Here is a 16,994-nt window from a genome sequence, read left to right as displayed (position 1 = left end):
CGAGAAAGATATTAGCAGAAGTACGATAATAAGGTGGTTTTGTTTCTATTTAAAATTATACTAGCTATTTTGCGCGCTTGAAATTATTATTATTGACAGAAAATAATACAATCTATTGTTTAATTTCTTTTTTCGGTATCATTAATAAAAGGCTTATTTAGCTGCAATTACTCTCCAAATTCACAGTCTCTGCCTCTGTTTAGATTTCTAATAATATTCGTGCTTTTCCTTTTTTTTTTCTTTCTTCATTTTTAAGAAATATTAGAATATCTTCACCATTTCGAAATAATCATTTGTTACTAAGGCAATAATTTTGATTTTTTTTTTCTTATAGGCAAAGCTATCTTCTGTGAGCGAATAATATATGGGGCTCCAATGAAGAAGATCCATATTAAAAATGGAAAAGAAATAAGCCTTCTTGTGTACAGATAATAGAAATTATATATAGATATTCCATCCCCTTATAAGTTGAGTGTAATTGCGTGTTTGCTGCAACCGTCAGTCAATCAAAAGCTTTGGTTCAATTCTTGTCAACACCAGCTCCCCACGCATATCTCACCCCAAAAAGTTCCCTCTATGTACGCTTCCCTTCACAGCATTTAGAAACCATAATAATTGACTTGGTATGATCACGTCTCAACCCTAACCCGAACTTCCTCAAGGCCTCCTTGTATTCCTCAGCCCTGTAGATACCTAACCAATTCAATCACGGGTCAATCCTTCAAATTGAAGAAGCTATTTACCAAAATTACAGCTAAGTCCGAATAGAGCTCTAATTCATCAGCTTCTCTTCTTACCAGTAACCCCTTCAAGTTCAAGTTCGAGCAAGCTGCATAAACTTAGTTGATAAGCAATCTCTAATTTAACATCATTAACCTCTATGTCTCGTGACAACTGTAAGCAGAAGTGACTATGAGAAAAGCCCCAGATAAAACAGACCAGTATTATGATGTGTGAAACCTAGGTGTATGCACGTCTTAGAATTATAGATGGTTGGTGTTCTCCAATGTTGTTTTTACCCTCGATTGCTTTTTCCCTTTTTGGCAATATAGAACTATAATTTCAACAATCGTTTAAAATGAACTAAGTAAATGACTATCTGAATCATTATAAAAGAGACTCTTTATCATTATACCACTATCAACTCATTTGGCTTCTCTCTCTGGAAGTTCTTGAGTGGTAAACAATGCACTGCGCCGAAGTTTGGGTAATCCCATTAGCTGTATCACCTTGAACACATTTGTCACAATTCATCCAACCTTCAGACACCTAATCGTAAGTCAGAAGAGCCACAAAAAAACAGAAAGATCATAATTCAATCCTAATTATAAAAGTAGATTAGCAAAAAAAGAACATGATCAGATACCTTGATAGGATTTAAAGCCTCAGTAACTGGGACACTGGTCAGCAAAGATGTTCAATGCGTCCGTTTCTCCTGCAATTAATCTTCAGTGTGTAATTAATCTTCAGCACCACCAGAGAGAGTGGGGGTGGACCTCTGGGTTGCACCTTCTCGGCATAAATACCGGGTAAAATTCATGCAGTCCAAGCATTACATGTTGCATTCGCTCTTATGAAGTCCACGTGAATTTTACACTGCAGGAAAAGCACTCACTCAGAGGCTTCAGCCATGGCAGCCACCTTTGTCATCATCATTAGCACCCCTGCACCATGTTCTCAATCCAATCAAGAAGAGCCATAAAAATAAGAATTTTGCTTCGCAGTATAATCAATCTGAGTTGAATCATAGTGTTTGTGTCAAAAGATTCGATCAAAAACAGCTCTATGCAGATCCATTGCCCTGTTAAAAATCCTTTATAGAAAACCCAATATGTAGGAACAGAACAGTCAAGATTCTTCGAAAGGAGACACCCAGCTAAGAAATCAGGAAAGGAATTATTTCCCAGCGGAAAACAGATTACAGAGATAGAGGTAGCATCGTAGCAGCTTGCTAAGTGTGTGTTGATTTCTCGAACATGATCTCCTGATTTTCGATCGGCATATCAGCACACATACTCTCTTTGGGCAACGACAAAGAGAGAGAGGGAGATGAGGAGACGTCTCTCTTTGGTTTTGACAGGTTCATTTTTTCTTTTCTCGGTATATTATTTTTGGGTAAATTGCACTGGTGATTCAAAAAGTTTTACAAATATTTGAATGTGGTATAAAAATTTTTTTTTGCTACTTGATAGTACAAAATGTTTCGAAATTGTTTCAGTATAGTACAAACCGTCATCTTGCTATTGACGCCGTCAAGCCGCCCTTTACAAGATCTGTAATTTTTACACCATCATGTAATTTACGTAAAACATTTTGTATTATTAAGCTATAACTTTAAAACATTTTGCACCATCATGTAACTCCCACAAAAATTAGTTTTGCACCATCAACGTCGATTTGACGGCGTCAATGGCGAGATGACGGTTTGTATTATATTAAAACAAACTTTAAAATATTTTGTACCATCAAGTAGCGAAAAAAACTTTTTGTACCATATTGAAACATTTGTAAAACTTTTTGGATCACCAGTATAATTTACCATTTATTTTTATTTGGGTAAATAGGGAGTCAGAGAGTGAGACATGCCAGCATCTTGAGATGACACATGGAGAAACCTCATTTAACTTCCATTTTCGTTTTGCCATTATATATTATATATAGATGTTAAAAGTAAAATGTTTAAATTTAAGTGCTAAAGAAATTAAGTGTGTAACTAATGGTGAGCTAAGTGTGGAGAATTTCATATTATTTGAGATCTTATCTATATATAATATATAAAAGCAGAAAAACAGAATGTGGGAGTTTCATTTCAGAATCCTCAGCTCTTTGAAAGATGCCATCGATTACTCGAATCACTCCATTTAATAAATCTTGGCTCCACATGAATTGACATTTCATTTTTAGTTAAATGAATTTATATTATATTTTATTGGTGTTATATTCAATGAATACTAAAACTTTGTCTAGATTATTTGCATGTAATAATATATAAAAAATTATTTTTGAAAAATTAAAAAGTTTTCTTGATAATTAGAAAGAACTTATCAAAATACATGATATGCTTCAAGTTCAACGTGTTAAATTCTCAATAAATATCCGAAAAATTCATTTTATTCATCGTCTTTACTATTCTCGCTATACTTTTCTCCGAGGCACTTATAATATTATAAAATTACGGTCTCTCTATAAGCATATTGTTCGCTTTATCTGTCTAGCATACATGTTTATTTATTGTTATCATAGTTTTACTTATGTTATTGCCTATTTTATATAGTTTTATTGTAATAATGGTTTATTTATCTAAGTTCGATATATATATATATTGCAATCATGGTTTATGTCTAGACTACGTTTTTATCAATATTCATTTATAAGTCATATATCATGATTGTCTATTTTCTAAAATAAGATAAAAATTGCCGCGCAACATGAGGAGTTCAACTAGTCTATATAACGCCACAAAACATTTTGACGAATATAAGAAGGGAAGAGATATGGTGGTGTGTGGACCCAAATTTAATATCGTTGGGGCCTGCATGTGTGCGGATAATCGCACGGTTTCAGAGTATCCACTTTCTCGAGGGACACGAATAGATGCCTGTGAGAAGGAGTTGTCATAACCTACTTGGGACCTGTAGGTCGAGGGCCAATGAGTTGTCCAGGTCTTGGGGTAGGGAATACACCTAGTTTGCTAAGGCATATGGTCTGTGGAACCGATGGTTCCGATTTCGGGATTTCTGTTACTTGAGGGCCTAAATCCCACATGCTTTGTTGGTACTATAGTTTGTCTAAGATTTGCTGTTTTTTTAGTTTATTTAACCCATGAATTAGGTTTTGCTCGTCTTGCTCAGTTTGACCTCGTAAACTCGTGAAAACGGTCGATTCGGACTAACAGACCAAAAGAGGAGTGGTTCCTCGTGTCCAGGAATCGGTCCATCATCCTCACATCTCGGTTAACCGGGCCATGATGACCAGTTCACCGTATGGACCGAACCCATGACCCTGATGGTTCCGCTCATCTTGAGGACCCCTAAACCGAGTCTATCAATTTCGACTCTTGGACCTCGTGCTTGCTGGACTGGGATCAATTTCGACTCTCGAACCTCGCGTTCGAATAATAGTTCGCTCGTGCTTACCGAGAGTTTGAAATGCTAGAATAGAATTAATGCAATGCGGGCTCATGAGAGCCAGGGGTCAGGTCCGACAAAACCAGCAAGTCAAGGGAGGATCGAATGGTCCTTGAGATGGCCACGGGATCGATCGAGCTCCTAGGTGATTGTCTAACCTCGTTTCACGTGACCTAACCTAAGTCATATTCCACTTCGATACTACTCGGATTGAAACAGTGACTCAAGGCTAGAACTCACGCCATGCTCAATTGTGCGCTCTCGGTATATGGGAGAATTAGACCCCGTGACGATGGTTGGAGCATTGGACCCCACGTTACTCGTGTCCTGTGGATTTGAGCTCGACCCAAATAAAACATAATAAATCAGACAAGTGGTGAGTTATTTATCAAGTCTACGTGATTATTAGGTTATGATTACAATTGTATGGCACGCATGTTTCTGTCCTAGGCACGCAAGCCCCGTTTGGGCACATAAAATTAAAAAACGGCCATCTCGAAGGTAGTGTTACATTCGATCTTTTTTTAAAGACAGCTCGAAGGACACCTAGTCTTTTCCTTGGGCGTGATGATCTATGAGTTTGTTTTAAATTTATCTGATAAATGGCACTGAAAGATTAACCGATTATGATCGGGGTTTGGTTTTTACTTGAAACCTATACCTAGGGTCTGCCCCCGCATTCGTTCCCATATGTTTAACTATTTCCAATGTGTGATTAGTATGTTTTCTGTTTTATTATAGATAAACCTAATCTAATGCACTAACTTAGGAAGTGGTAAAAGCGAAACACCACAGGAGTGCCAAGGTCATTCCTCATGTCCTATGAAGTACCAGATAACTTTTCATGAGTTTCCTTGCTCGCGTCTCAAATCCATACTCCTAAGCGCCCGATCTATGTTAAAATGACCAGAACACTTTAGTCGGAGGGAGAGAGCTATGTAGATGAGAGTTGCGTCTGCACGGGCTGCTCGTCTCTTCTTGTGTCTCAGAGTATTTCTATTGATCTAATGTTAAGGTTGTCGGTAAACCAATAACAGATCGTCGCGCCCTGTGATGGTAAAAGTGTTTTGTGGAGGAAAATCGAGACTGTGTGATACAGATTGTCGAGGTTGGTAGCCGATGTCAATTGATCTCTTGGACTCGCCAGGGTTGTGAGGACTTTGAGGGAGCCAAGAGATTGGTTGATCCGCCTAGAAGTGGTCCAAGAAGAAATCTCATGTTCCGACTCGAGCCGACCCAAATCGGACCCAAACTCGAGTCAGACACACAAGTTCTTCCAAGATGTCCATGCTACGTGGACCACGTATCTCGGTATTTTATAAAAACTTACGGATTTGAAAAAGGGCATGATTATCGGTTCGTGATTCATTGACCATTCGACCTGATTACAGATTAATGACCAATTTGTGCAATTTATTTAAATGTCGTGTGAATTAATTAACAGAGTGGATCGTGCCAATTACTACGCGTGTGAGATTGATTAAATTAATGGATTACCAAATGCTTTTGGATTTACAAGTTTCGAATCATCGAATTGGTTATTGGCGAACTGTCTTATTTGAATCCTAATCCTCGTCCATTTTAATTATTGAAAATGAATCGCGTACAAATGTTTCCATCAAAGCAAGTTTGGTGTTTTGGACTTTTTTTGAAAAGAATCTATTTAAACCTTTGGGATGATCTACGAAAATCTCAAAAAAATATTGGAATGATCCAAAACCCGTAGCTATCGGCCTAGGTAACGCTTGTGGGGACATCCCATGTGTGATGGGGCCGAATCCTTGCTCGAGAAATATTGGGGATCAATTCATAATTTCAAGAATTTAGGGACTAATCTATAATTTTTGGAAAATAAGTTGGGAAATCACGAAAATGAGTTTTCTAGACTGGAAAACATGTTTTAAGACCATTAGTATTGTTTTTAACCGGTTTTGTGGCTTGGAAGCACCCAAAAGTCACGTTTGGTCTGGTCTGTCGATAGAAATTTCGGTAAATATTTTTATTTGGATTTGCATTGCCCAAAAAAATCTGAAATTTTGTGTAGGGCCTAAAAATAACATCAAGAACATGTGGTAAAAATTTCAGCTCGTTTTGAAGTCGGATGGTTCACGAAAACTATCAAAATTAGATCGAAAAGACAAATAAATGTTTTTTTATCTGAAGATCCAGCACCCAGAAAAATCTAAACTTTTGTGTATGACCTTAAAATAATATCAGGATCATGTGGTAAAAATTCTAGCTCGTTTTGAAGTCGGGAGATTTTCGAAATTTATTAAGGCCAAACTCGGGATCTAGGGAAAAACGTGTGAAGTGAGTCCAAAACACCCATTCAGCAGTCCAGCAGTAAAGACACACATTAAATCGATATTTACATGCAAACATAAAAAAAAAACCTTAGAACATGAAAGTTAAGTCGGATCGGGTCCGCCTTATCGGCTGACAAGTACTTGTAAATAAATGGGGTTATTACGTCAGATATCTCATGGTATTACCGGTTTCTCAAAACTATACTATGCTTTAAAAATTATCCGAAAACACTTATGGTTTATATCTTGTTCCAAATATATCACGCCGTCAATTTGTCTGTCAATGAAATGTAAGTGGGCTCCAAACCTATCCCATGATTTTAATTTTTTCTCAAATCTATCACAGGACAAAGGGCCACAATGGCGAGAATTGGCCCACTGACGTTCCACGTCAACAACACCGTCAAATGTTGATGGAGAAATTAACACTAGGATAGATTTGGAATCAGATGTAAAACTATGAGCCTTTATGGGCAACTTTTAAACCATGTAATTGATTTGAGAAATCGATGATACAATGGATATTTGACGTAATAACCGCTAAATAAAAATTCATAATTTCTCTAAGTCGGGGATGTTAATACCTATACCTCAGGGCGTGAAAGAGGTGGCTTGGAGGCTCGTTGACACACGAGAAGTGGCTGCTGCAATGCTGGAACGGCCGTGAGGGAAGAGGAGCCGCAGATGGCTTTCTCGGGGACACCGAGTCATCGAGTGAGGCGCAACCGCACATGCTGCTTCAGGGGGCTCTTGACTTATAAAATAAGGTTAAAGAGAGGGAGAAAGATAGGAGGTCGGCATGCTGGAGGCTGAGCACCCGCTGGAGCTCGGTTGGGAATGAGAGGCCGAGAGGTCGGCTTAGGTGTCGCATGCTGAGGGATAGGAGGTCGGGCCCTTGGTACGTGACTCTCCTAGCCATACGAAGGGTGTAAACTTCTGGTGGTTTTCTTGCACATGTGGGCACGACTCACCAAAGTCCTGTGGAGAGCTTGCTCGGGCTTGAAGCAGGCAAGATGAGACTTCGGGTAGAAAAGAATGCATTGGCTGTGATGGCTGATTTCAGAGGGTTAGAAGCCTCAAATGGAAACAAATAACCTCGCCAACGGACTCGGGAGGATGAATATGTGTGAGAAATGAAGTTTGTTTTGAGTTCGGGTTGGGTCGGGGAGCGGCTGCGGGAAAAGCGGGGTGGTTTTTCGACAAAACAAGATGGTTTTGGCCTAGGTTGGAGGCATGCCCGAATTTTCAAGAGAGAGAAAGAGAGAGTTGAGAGAAAGCTTGGATGGTTGGTGTCTTGAATAGAAATTACTGATTGTAGTAACCCGACCTTTTTGATTATAGATCCTAAGACGAAGGTTCAATGTGATAAAAATAAATTGTTTAGTAATTGGAGAAGTAGCATTTTTACATTAAAAAATTATCAATCCCATCATGATTTTATGGTACTTAGGTAACTGTAAAGAAGAGTATATACTCCGAATGAGTTCATAGCAAATTATGCAGGATATGCTTCCGTTGCACATATCCGTGAAGAGCTCGCCTATTTGAGTGTTAGGAGGCTGCTACCTATGAGATTTGGCTTTTCTCTAGAGCAGAAAGAAGCAAGATGCAAGACCGTTAAAGCACAACCCTATTCAAGAACTCAATAAAAATCTCGTATGATGTGTATGATTAATTGATACTTGAGATAGAAGATCCTAGGACCTAGTTTAAGACGCAAGTTCACTATGGTTCTTCAGGATGGATTTTCTCGTAAGTGAGAGTTCACAAGACACTTTCACCAAACACATTGTAAAAGACTTTTATGTTGTGTATTGTCCTTAATTTCGAATAATGCAGGGGATTGTTGATTTACTTTACTTCTTTTTTTATTTTTTATTTTTTGGTGATTCAAAATTAAGAATCTGTGCGAAGTTATTTGTAGAAAGCCATGACTCTTGGATTATTGGAGATAAGTCTCCTTAATTGTAAAAAGTCATGTATTTTAATTATAGGGATTGATTCACTCATTTTGTGGATGAATATGTCTATTTATTGAAAAAGCACGATGATGATGTTTCACGAATATATGTACCTTTTACTTTTATTTATTATTTTTTGGTGATTCAAAATTAAGAATCTATGTGAAGTTATTTGTGGAAAGACATGACTCTTGGATTATTGCAGATAAGTCTCCTTAATTGTAGAAAGTCATGTATTTTAATTATAGGGCTTGATTCACTCATTTTGTGAACGAATATGTCTATTCATTGAAAAGGCACGATAGTAATGTTTCAGGAATATATGTACCAAGTCGCTTTCATTTTTACAACACATTCAGAAAACTCTATTTTCTTCCAACAATTCACTCTCTCTCTCATGTCTCTCAAGGTTCTTACAAAATACTCAAAGATCCAAAATCTTATTTCTTTCCCACATTTTTTCAAGAACGATCGAGAGATTTCTGAGTTCTTCAAATTTTCTATTTGAGTGCACATTAAAAAAATCATATGTGGTTTGTTCTATCTTGGAAGTAAGACGTCATCACGCTATTGCACTAACATAGCGACATAAATCTACTATAAAGTTTGCTTCTTTCATAATGTGCCTTGAACTAGTTCTATATGCAAAACTCTGTCATTTTTCTTAGGGAAAATTCCTAGACATATCACAGTTTGAAAACAAGTATCACAGTGTATCATATTTCGAAAAATTAACATGGTGTATCACGAAAATTTTGAAAAATTTCACCGTGCACCATTTCCGTCAACTGATGGACGGAAAGTTGACGTGGCACATTATTTGGACAAACGGTGTCAATGTGGCCGTGCTTACTTAACATCTCGGTCCCACCTGGTCATGAAAATATGATGCACTGTGAAAATTATTTTCAGACTGTGATGCACGGTGTCATTTTTTCATTTTAATATTTGTTTGTTAACTTATTTCCTAACAACCATATACAAACTGCCATGTCTTGAACAATCTTGTTCCTATCTTTCTTCCATTTTTTGTAATGTTAGACACAAGTTTGCTGATCGATCAGGAGACATGGCCTCCATCATCGGCTGAGCCACAAAACCTCACGCGGTGTGTTTCCCTTGGTCGGGTCAGGGCCACATGTACGGACCCGAATGTGGACTCTCGTCGGGGCCCGCATGCACGCTTTTGGATCGCGCGGCTTGGGAGTATCCACCTTCCCGTGGGGACACGTGACGGACACGCGTGAGAGAATGAGTCACCACTTATCATTTTACGACCCGAAGGTCGAGGGCGGATAAGTTACCCAGGTCTAGGGGTATGAAACACCTAGTTTTTCGTTAAGGCATTGATCTGTGCGGAACCGGAAAATCCGTGTTCGGGGGTTCATGTTACGTGTGGGCCTATATCCTGCACGCCCTTTCGGTACTCTGGTTTGCTAGGCTTGCATGTTTTATTATTTACCGCTTGAATTAAGTTGCACTCGGCTCGCACGTTTTGACACCAGAGATTCGGTGAACCAAACGATGTCGGTTGAGAAGCCGAGAGAGAAGTAAACCCGTATGTCAGGGAGTTGGTTCACAATCTTGCGTTACAATTCATCGAACCATGGAGGTTGAATCCCTGCGTGAACCAGAACTGCAAATTCTTGGATTTACTTTCCTTTGGGCAAGCATTAAACCGATTCGATTAATTCAACTCTCGGACTGTTCGATTACCGGCTGGAATTCTTACAGAATGAATGTACAAAATAAAAATCCTTACAATGCTCTCGCAAACAATAAATACAAATTACAAATGGCCGAATTCCAGTCAACTCGAGTTCGGTTATTATTCCACTCTAACTCACCGTGAGTTTAGGGAAAAGACCGAAGAACTGAAATTCAATGCACGCTCTCACTGAATAGGGCGTTGGACCCCGGGAGTGTTGATTAGGGCGTTGAACCCTGTGATCGATGATTAGGGCATTGAACCCTGTGATAGATGATTAGGGCATTGAACACTAATATTATTCGGCCTAGGGATCAGGCTCGACCCGCATGGCAAACAGGTGCGGAAAGATAACAAGCAGCAGGTAAATAACAGACAATGTGTTTGTATTCACCGAATGTACGTAGATTAGCAAGTTTATTAATCTGGGGTATTTTGGCATGCAAATCCTACCCTAGACAAACAAACGCGTGCCAATGTTTTAGCATTCGGCTTTGGTTTAAGAACCTGACATGTCGGGTGTCCGTAGTCAAGTTTTGTGTGTGTGGATTGCTTTTACAGTGATTCGGTGTTGTGACACTAAATTACCACTGAATTAACCCAACTTGTATTTTGACCCTATATTTGGAACCTAGAGTTCCACCAAACCATTTTCTAGCATTTGGTTAAGTCGAGTGAAATGATTAGTCAGGTAATTGTATTTTTGATACAGAATACCCAACCGACATCTTAAACTGCGCTAGGATGTCGGCAAATCACAAAATGATGTTCTTGCACTTGATTGGAAAATTTGATTTCAGAAAAGGAGAACAACACAATACGGATATGAAAGTATGAGGGTTTTGAAAAGGGCATTAACATCATTTTGTAATTCGTCGACACGAGTTACAAATTAATGTCCAGTTCGTGCAGAGTTATTTAAATTGAATGAATTAATCGTGTGAGCGTCCCGATTAACCCGTTCGTGGAATTAATGCTTAAGGTTGTTGCCGAATGCATTAATTATGAAAACAATTCGTGATTCGATAACCGAGATGGTTTCACAAGGATCGAGGATAATTTGGTCAAATAACCAAAAATACCCTCATAACCGAATGAACCCAAATAAGTTATCGATATTCGAATCCATGCATATTTGCTTTGAAAAGATATTTTCATGTGATATTGCGACGATAATGTAAATTGCAAATTACACGAAAGCTGAAAACGGACTCAAAACGAGAAGAAGAAACCTCATGCAACCCGTACGAGTCTAAGAGGCTCTCGGTTACTTCTCCTTGGAGATAGCCGAGAGGTCCCATGGCCCAAATGGGGTTCCACGAGGTTTCCCCGTCTCGTTTCGAATCATTTCTCGCATGCTTAAACGACAAACATGATAAATGACACGATTAAACGAAAGTCGGTATTGCCATGATTTGAATAACGCATTCGAACATGCAAACATGCACAAACAAGTTATTTAAGGAATCGATAAAACAATACCGACTTCATGCATGTAAAAAAAAGGAGAAAACTCGGGAATCGAACTTGGATCAGGCTAAGAAGACCGTTCTTAACCCGAGGAAAGCAAGCCAAGTCTCGGTTACCTCTTCTTGAGGCAAACCCGAGAGCTCTTTTGCTTATTTCGGGTCAGGAAGGTCTTCCGAATGACGATCCAAACGTTTCCCGACATGCTAATATGTTATATGATGACGGGCATGCATAATATAACGTGAAAACGCATAAAAATTAAATCTTGCATATGGAATATGTCATATACTCCATATCACTCCATAGCCATGAAAAAAATATAAAAGGCCCTAACTCCTCTATGTCGAGAATGTTCTACCTAGCCTCGGGATGCGAGGAAAGAGTCGGGGAAGAGTTCGAGAGTCGGGTGACTCGGTTGAACGTTTGGAAAGGTGCTCGGGTGCAAAGGATGCACGTTCGGCGAGGATGGGAGCGCGAGAGGACCTCAGGCGCGCGACTGGGCTTGCGGGGCGCGCGACAGGCACACGGCAGGCGCGCAGGCGCACGGCAGGCGCATGGCAGGCGACTGTCACTATTCACCTGAGAGCACGGGATGAACTCCAAAGTCTAAAATACACCTGAAATCATAACTTAAAGTGCTCAAATAGAAAAACAAGTTCACCATTGAACTCCAAGGGTCCAAAACATGTGGTCCATGGAATTTGAGAATTTTTGAACTTAAGTCGGGATGATGAACATCGGCTTCCGACTTAAGCACTCAAAGCTTTCTTCGGGTTTTCTCCGGTTTTTCTCTCTTGGTTTTGAAGTGTTGAAGTTTGCTGGTTTTGGCTATGGAGTTGAGAGCTTTTTTTGAGGGAGAAAGCTTGGAGAGAGTGTGCAAGAAGGGAAGTCATTAACTTAATCACTTTTGGGCAATTTATAGGCAAAACTAATGAGCAATTAAGCAAAAACAAGTGCTCTTAACCCCCATGCTTAGCAAATTTCGGCCAACTAATGAGGATGAGGATGAATGTGAGCCAAGTATTCTTCATGTGGAAGAGCCAAGAAGCATTAATGAGCATTGATGAAGCTTGAGTGTTATCTTGGAAGACTTGAAGATATTTTCATGCAAGAGTGCAAGAGAAGCTTGGTCTTGGCAAGGGAAGAGTTGCCATTGGGCAATTCATGGGTCCCACGATCGAAGAGGAGAAACCGGGGGAAAGTTCGAGTCTCGATTGATCACGCATTCGAAACTCGTGGTTCGAATTAAACGTCGAATTGTCGATATACGGGGGAAACAGATTTAATGAGCCCAAAATTGGCATTTTTCGTGGAAAATTGCCAAATGTCTGTATGAGGCTCGAAAGCTAGTTTTGCTCCTTTTACTCATTCAAAATGAGGTTATCTATTTCTGACAGCATAACTTGCATCTGCATCCCACGTCGGTCATTTTGACATAAATTGTCAAATCACGTGGGCACTTGACCCTTAAGCCGGTAATGCAAATATGGAGCCGGAGATGTCCTAGGAGGCCGAAACTGGATTTCTTAGATTGCTTTCTGAGTTGCTTGGGCGATCCGGAAATCATTGTGATCTTTGTTTGTTGAGATTGGGCCTCTAAGGACATGAAAAGTGCATCTGAGACCCTTAAAGCGCTGCTCGGGGGTCTATGAGTTGTGTGATTCATTCCGACGATTCCACATTAAGCCTTGAGAAGGCTAACACTGTGTAAGGTAGGCATCCGGCGTCAAGTTTCTCCAAAGAGGACTTCCGGATATGAATTTCCACTAAAAATGGCATTTTGTGCTCCTCGGAGGTTACTCGGGAAACCGAGAAGGGTTTTGCTGTTTGTTTTGCCTAATTGCGAATGTCCGTTGGAGTTTTTAGGGCAATGCAGTGTGAACTTCGTTTGTTATAATTCCGTCGGACCAGTTTCCGGTTATGCTTTTCCGAAAAGGGGTATGCTCGTTTTGTCACTCGGAAGTCATTCGGGGTGTCTGTATGGCTTCCAAAAGACAATATGAAGCACTGCTCGTGCTCTGTATGATTATGGGGCATGGCCGGATCTGATATTTGGAATTAACTTTTCTCCGAGAAACCGGTATTTTTGGACTTCTACTGAAAAGTTGTCTGTATACAGAAAGTTATTCTGTATAGAGCAGATGATTTACAAAATGCATTTGAAGACACTTTTCATAATTTTGGCATCGATGTGGATTTTTGAAATCCAATATCGGCTATCTTCCGACGATCAAGCGAACTATCAGAAAATAGGTCTGTTCATGTGAACTTTGGAAATGTCGGTTTCGGACATTGTTGAGCTCTCTGGTCACTCTGTTAGCTTCTGTTGATCAAGGCCGCTCTTCTGTCATGTGCATATGTCATCTGCTCAATTTTGCCGACTTGAGGTGAATAGTAATTTCTTGCTCTGCCGAGCCATTTTCTGTATTCCTGCTCAAGTCATGGTCTGGACCATTGCTGATATCGTTGTTTGGAATGGTGAGCCAAAATGGGGTGCTGACACCACATTAACGCAACTCTCGAACTCGCCGTTAAGGAAACCGAGCCATTTTCTAGAGTTGACCATTCGCCTGTGGTTGAACTCTATGTTGACGAAAGCGATATCAAGAGCTCTGCGAGTTTGAGGGTTGCGTTAATGTGGTCTTGATCCGGGCAAGGGAAACACTTCGTATGAGGTTTTGTGGCTCAGCTGACAATGGAGGCCATGTCTCCCGATCGATCAGCAAACTTGTACCAAATATTATAAAAAATGGAAGAGAGATTGGAACAAGACTGTTCAGGACATGGCAGTTTGTATACGGTTGTTAGTGCATTTCCGTTTTAGGAAATAAGTTAACAAACAAATATTAAAATGAGAAAATGACACCGCGCATCACAGTTTGAAAATAATTTTCATAGTGCATCATATTTTCATGGCCAGGTGGGACTCAGATGTTGAGTAAGCACGACCACATTGGCACCGTTTGTCCAAATAACATGCCACGTCTGCTTTCCGTCCATCAGTTGATAGAAATGATGCATGGTGAAAATTTTCAAAATTTTCGTGATGCACCAAGTTAATTTTTCGAAATATGATGCACTGTGATACTTGTTTTCAAATTATGATGCACGGTATCATTTTTATTTTTTCTTAATTGTTGGTTGTGTGTGTTCTTCGTATTTCTCGTTTGTTTTTGTGTATAAAAATTCCAGTACTTCCTACAATACTCATCAATTTTCCATTCCTATCTAATATGAGATTTTCTATTAACTAGTTCACTTGTACTGCAAAATATCCTATATGTATCCCACTTGACATGTCTCTGTCATCTTCATACGCTATTACACTTCTGCAATGGCTTTAATTGCATCAATTCAATATATATATCTTTATGCATGTCCATTTTTTTATTGGAATGTAGGACCGACATACTCACAATATTGCGTTCTATTAGACAATATTAAGTTTCAAATAAATTACTAAGATATGTGATACTTTATGAGTATCTATTTGTTCTAACTAATAGTTTGAATTGCTCTGTATATCATATCGAAATATCAAATGTTGTCCAATGTTGTTAAATCGATGTGTATAAAACACCAAAAACATAAGCGTCGCCAGATAGAGGAAATAATCATATAGGAATTTTTAATGCGTATTCGGACGACAATAGCCGAAACTTCCAAGGGTTTGTGTGGAATTTTCACATCCAAGGGTATTTCCTAACCAAATAAAGTATTTATTTAGGCCATCTTACTTTATTGGCTTAATATTCACCAACTATGCCTTCACTCTGTCCCTTTTTTATTTATTTTTTCTATTTTTTTAAAAAACACCATGATGGGGTTCACCATCTTTCACTTTTCATAGGAAAGGTCTCCAAACCTAGCCCGACTAATCTTCACATTACATACAAATCACAAGATATCCAGACCACATCGTTGTCTAATCATCTCTCTCTTAATATTCTCTTTTCTTTATGACGATGAATTAATTCAAGCGATTCAACGCTTATTCTCTATAAATAAGGTCTTGAGTTCGAATGATATGAATGGGAAAAATCCAAGCTATAAGAGCTTTATCAATCAATAGTCTGACCTTGCTTGATCTCTATTAGTTAGGACCTACTAGACTTTCAAATATATCCGAGTGCACACCGAAAAAAATTCACTTTTCTTTCATGTGGTATGGTAATTCTTTTCCTTTCTTTGTTTTTTTTTGGTTATAAATGAAATTGGAGTAGAAGAAAGCAGACAAGACAGTGAAAATCAAGGGTATGTTTAGTTCGCATGAAAAGGTAACAAATTATTGACGTATTACATACATAATACCTATTACAAGGGGTGTGCACGGGTATAAAGTATATCCAAAATCGGTCGGAATCTACCTGTTAGGGTACTGTTCGGATAGCTCGTATTGAAAATATAATATGGTTCGGGTATTAAAACTAGGAAACGATAAAATTCGGTTTCGATTTCGGTTCCTACGTACAGGGTACCCAAAACCAGAATCGGAACCGATACTCGGAACCGGATATTAAAAAAAAAAGGAAATAGTAAAGTTACTGTATTCTCTTACTGAATCAAAACATAAGCACTTCTCTCCGTCTCTTCTCCGGCCGTCTCCGAGACTCCGATTTCTCTCTCTCGCTCTCTATTGCCAACCTCGACTCTTTAGAGGCTCCCCTCCGTCTTCGACTCTCCGCCAAGGTAAAGTTCAATACTCTTCCACAACAGTAGGATGAATTGTCCCCACAAATAAAAACCTGCATCAGTAGAAGCCAATACCATTAGAAAGCCAATAAGAATATTGATCAGGATTATTTTCAAAATATGGATACATCAGCAAGTGTTTATTGAAAACTGAGAATTTACAAGTTTCAAACCTCTCCAGATTGCATGACGAAAGCGGCATGATTGTGGGAGGTTGACACTTGCAATACATGAGCTGGGTATGGAAAACTAATTGGGGTGAATGCTACACATTGTGTTATTTTAGCACTATGACCGAGTAGACTTGAAAAACTAGATCCGCAAGAATACATTGATGATTCATGAAGTAGCGAAGTATGATATCTTCCAGTTGTAACCTGCATCTGCTTGAGAATTAGACATTGAATTAGAACTTGTCCAAGAGCCCGTAAGTGAAGTAATAACAAATGGTTTGCACAATATGTTGAGGTTTACTCTGCAATCATAGTGCAATAGGAAACGATGTGCAATGCTCAAATTTGACATCAAAAGGTGTGCAAACAATTAAATGAGGAGAAAAAAAATTTCAACTTGGAGAATCAAAGAACTAGTACATTGCCAGCTGGGGTCTCGACATTTGCTTTAGTCAATGATTTCTATGGTGTCCATAGTTTTGTTTCTTAATTCTTCTGTTTCTTTTCGATGGTTTTGGGATTACGGAGCTCTCTTCATCTGTCATGTTTCTTGACAT

The 16,994-nt window shown here is 39.0% G+C and overlaps 1 long non-coding RNA gene across 1 annotated transcript; it reads right to left on the bottom strand.

Annotated features, from left to right (window-relative positions):
• Positions 1–363: 363 nt before the first annotated feature.
• On the bottom strand, positions 364–2,058 carry LOC116194759. The gene is made up of 4 exons (XR_004154522.1): positions 1,923–2,058; positions 1,367–1,664; positions 1,136–1,269; positions 364–693 (listed from the first exon to the last, which is right to left on the bottom strand). It is a non-coding gene; the product is annotated as an uncharacterized LOC116194759 (long non-coding RNA).
• Positions 2,059–16,994: the final 14,936 nt, after the last annotated feature.

The sequence above is a fragment of the Punica granatum genome, chromosome 2, assembly GCF_007655135.1.
Source record: "Punica granatum isolate Tunisia-2019 chromosome 2, ASM765513v2, whole genome shotgun sequence".
NCBI classification, from domain to species: Eukaryota; Viridiplantae; Streptophyta; class Magnoliopsida; order Myrtales; family Lythraceae; genus Punica; species Punica granatum.
This window is presented reverse-complemented; position numbering and strand designations above follow the sequence as displayed.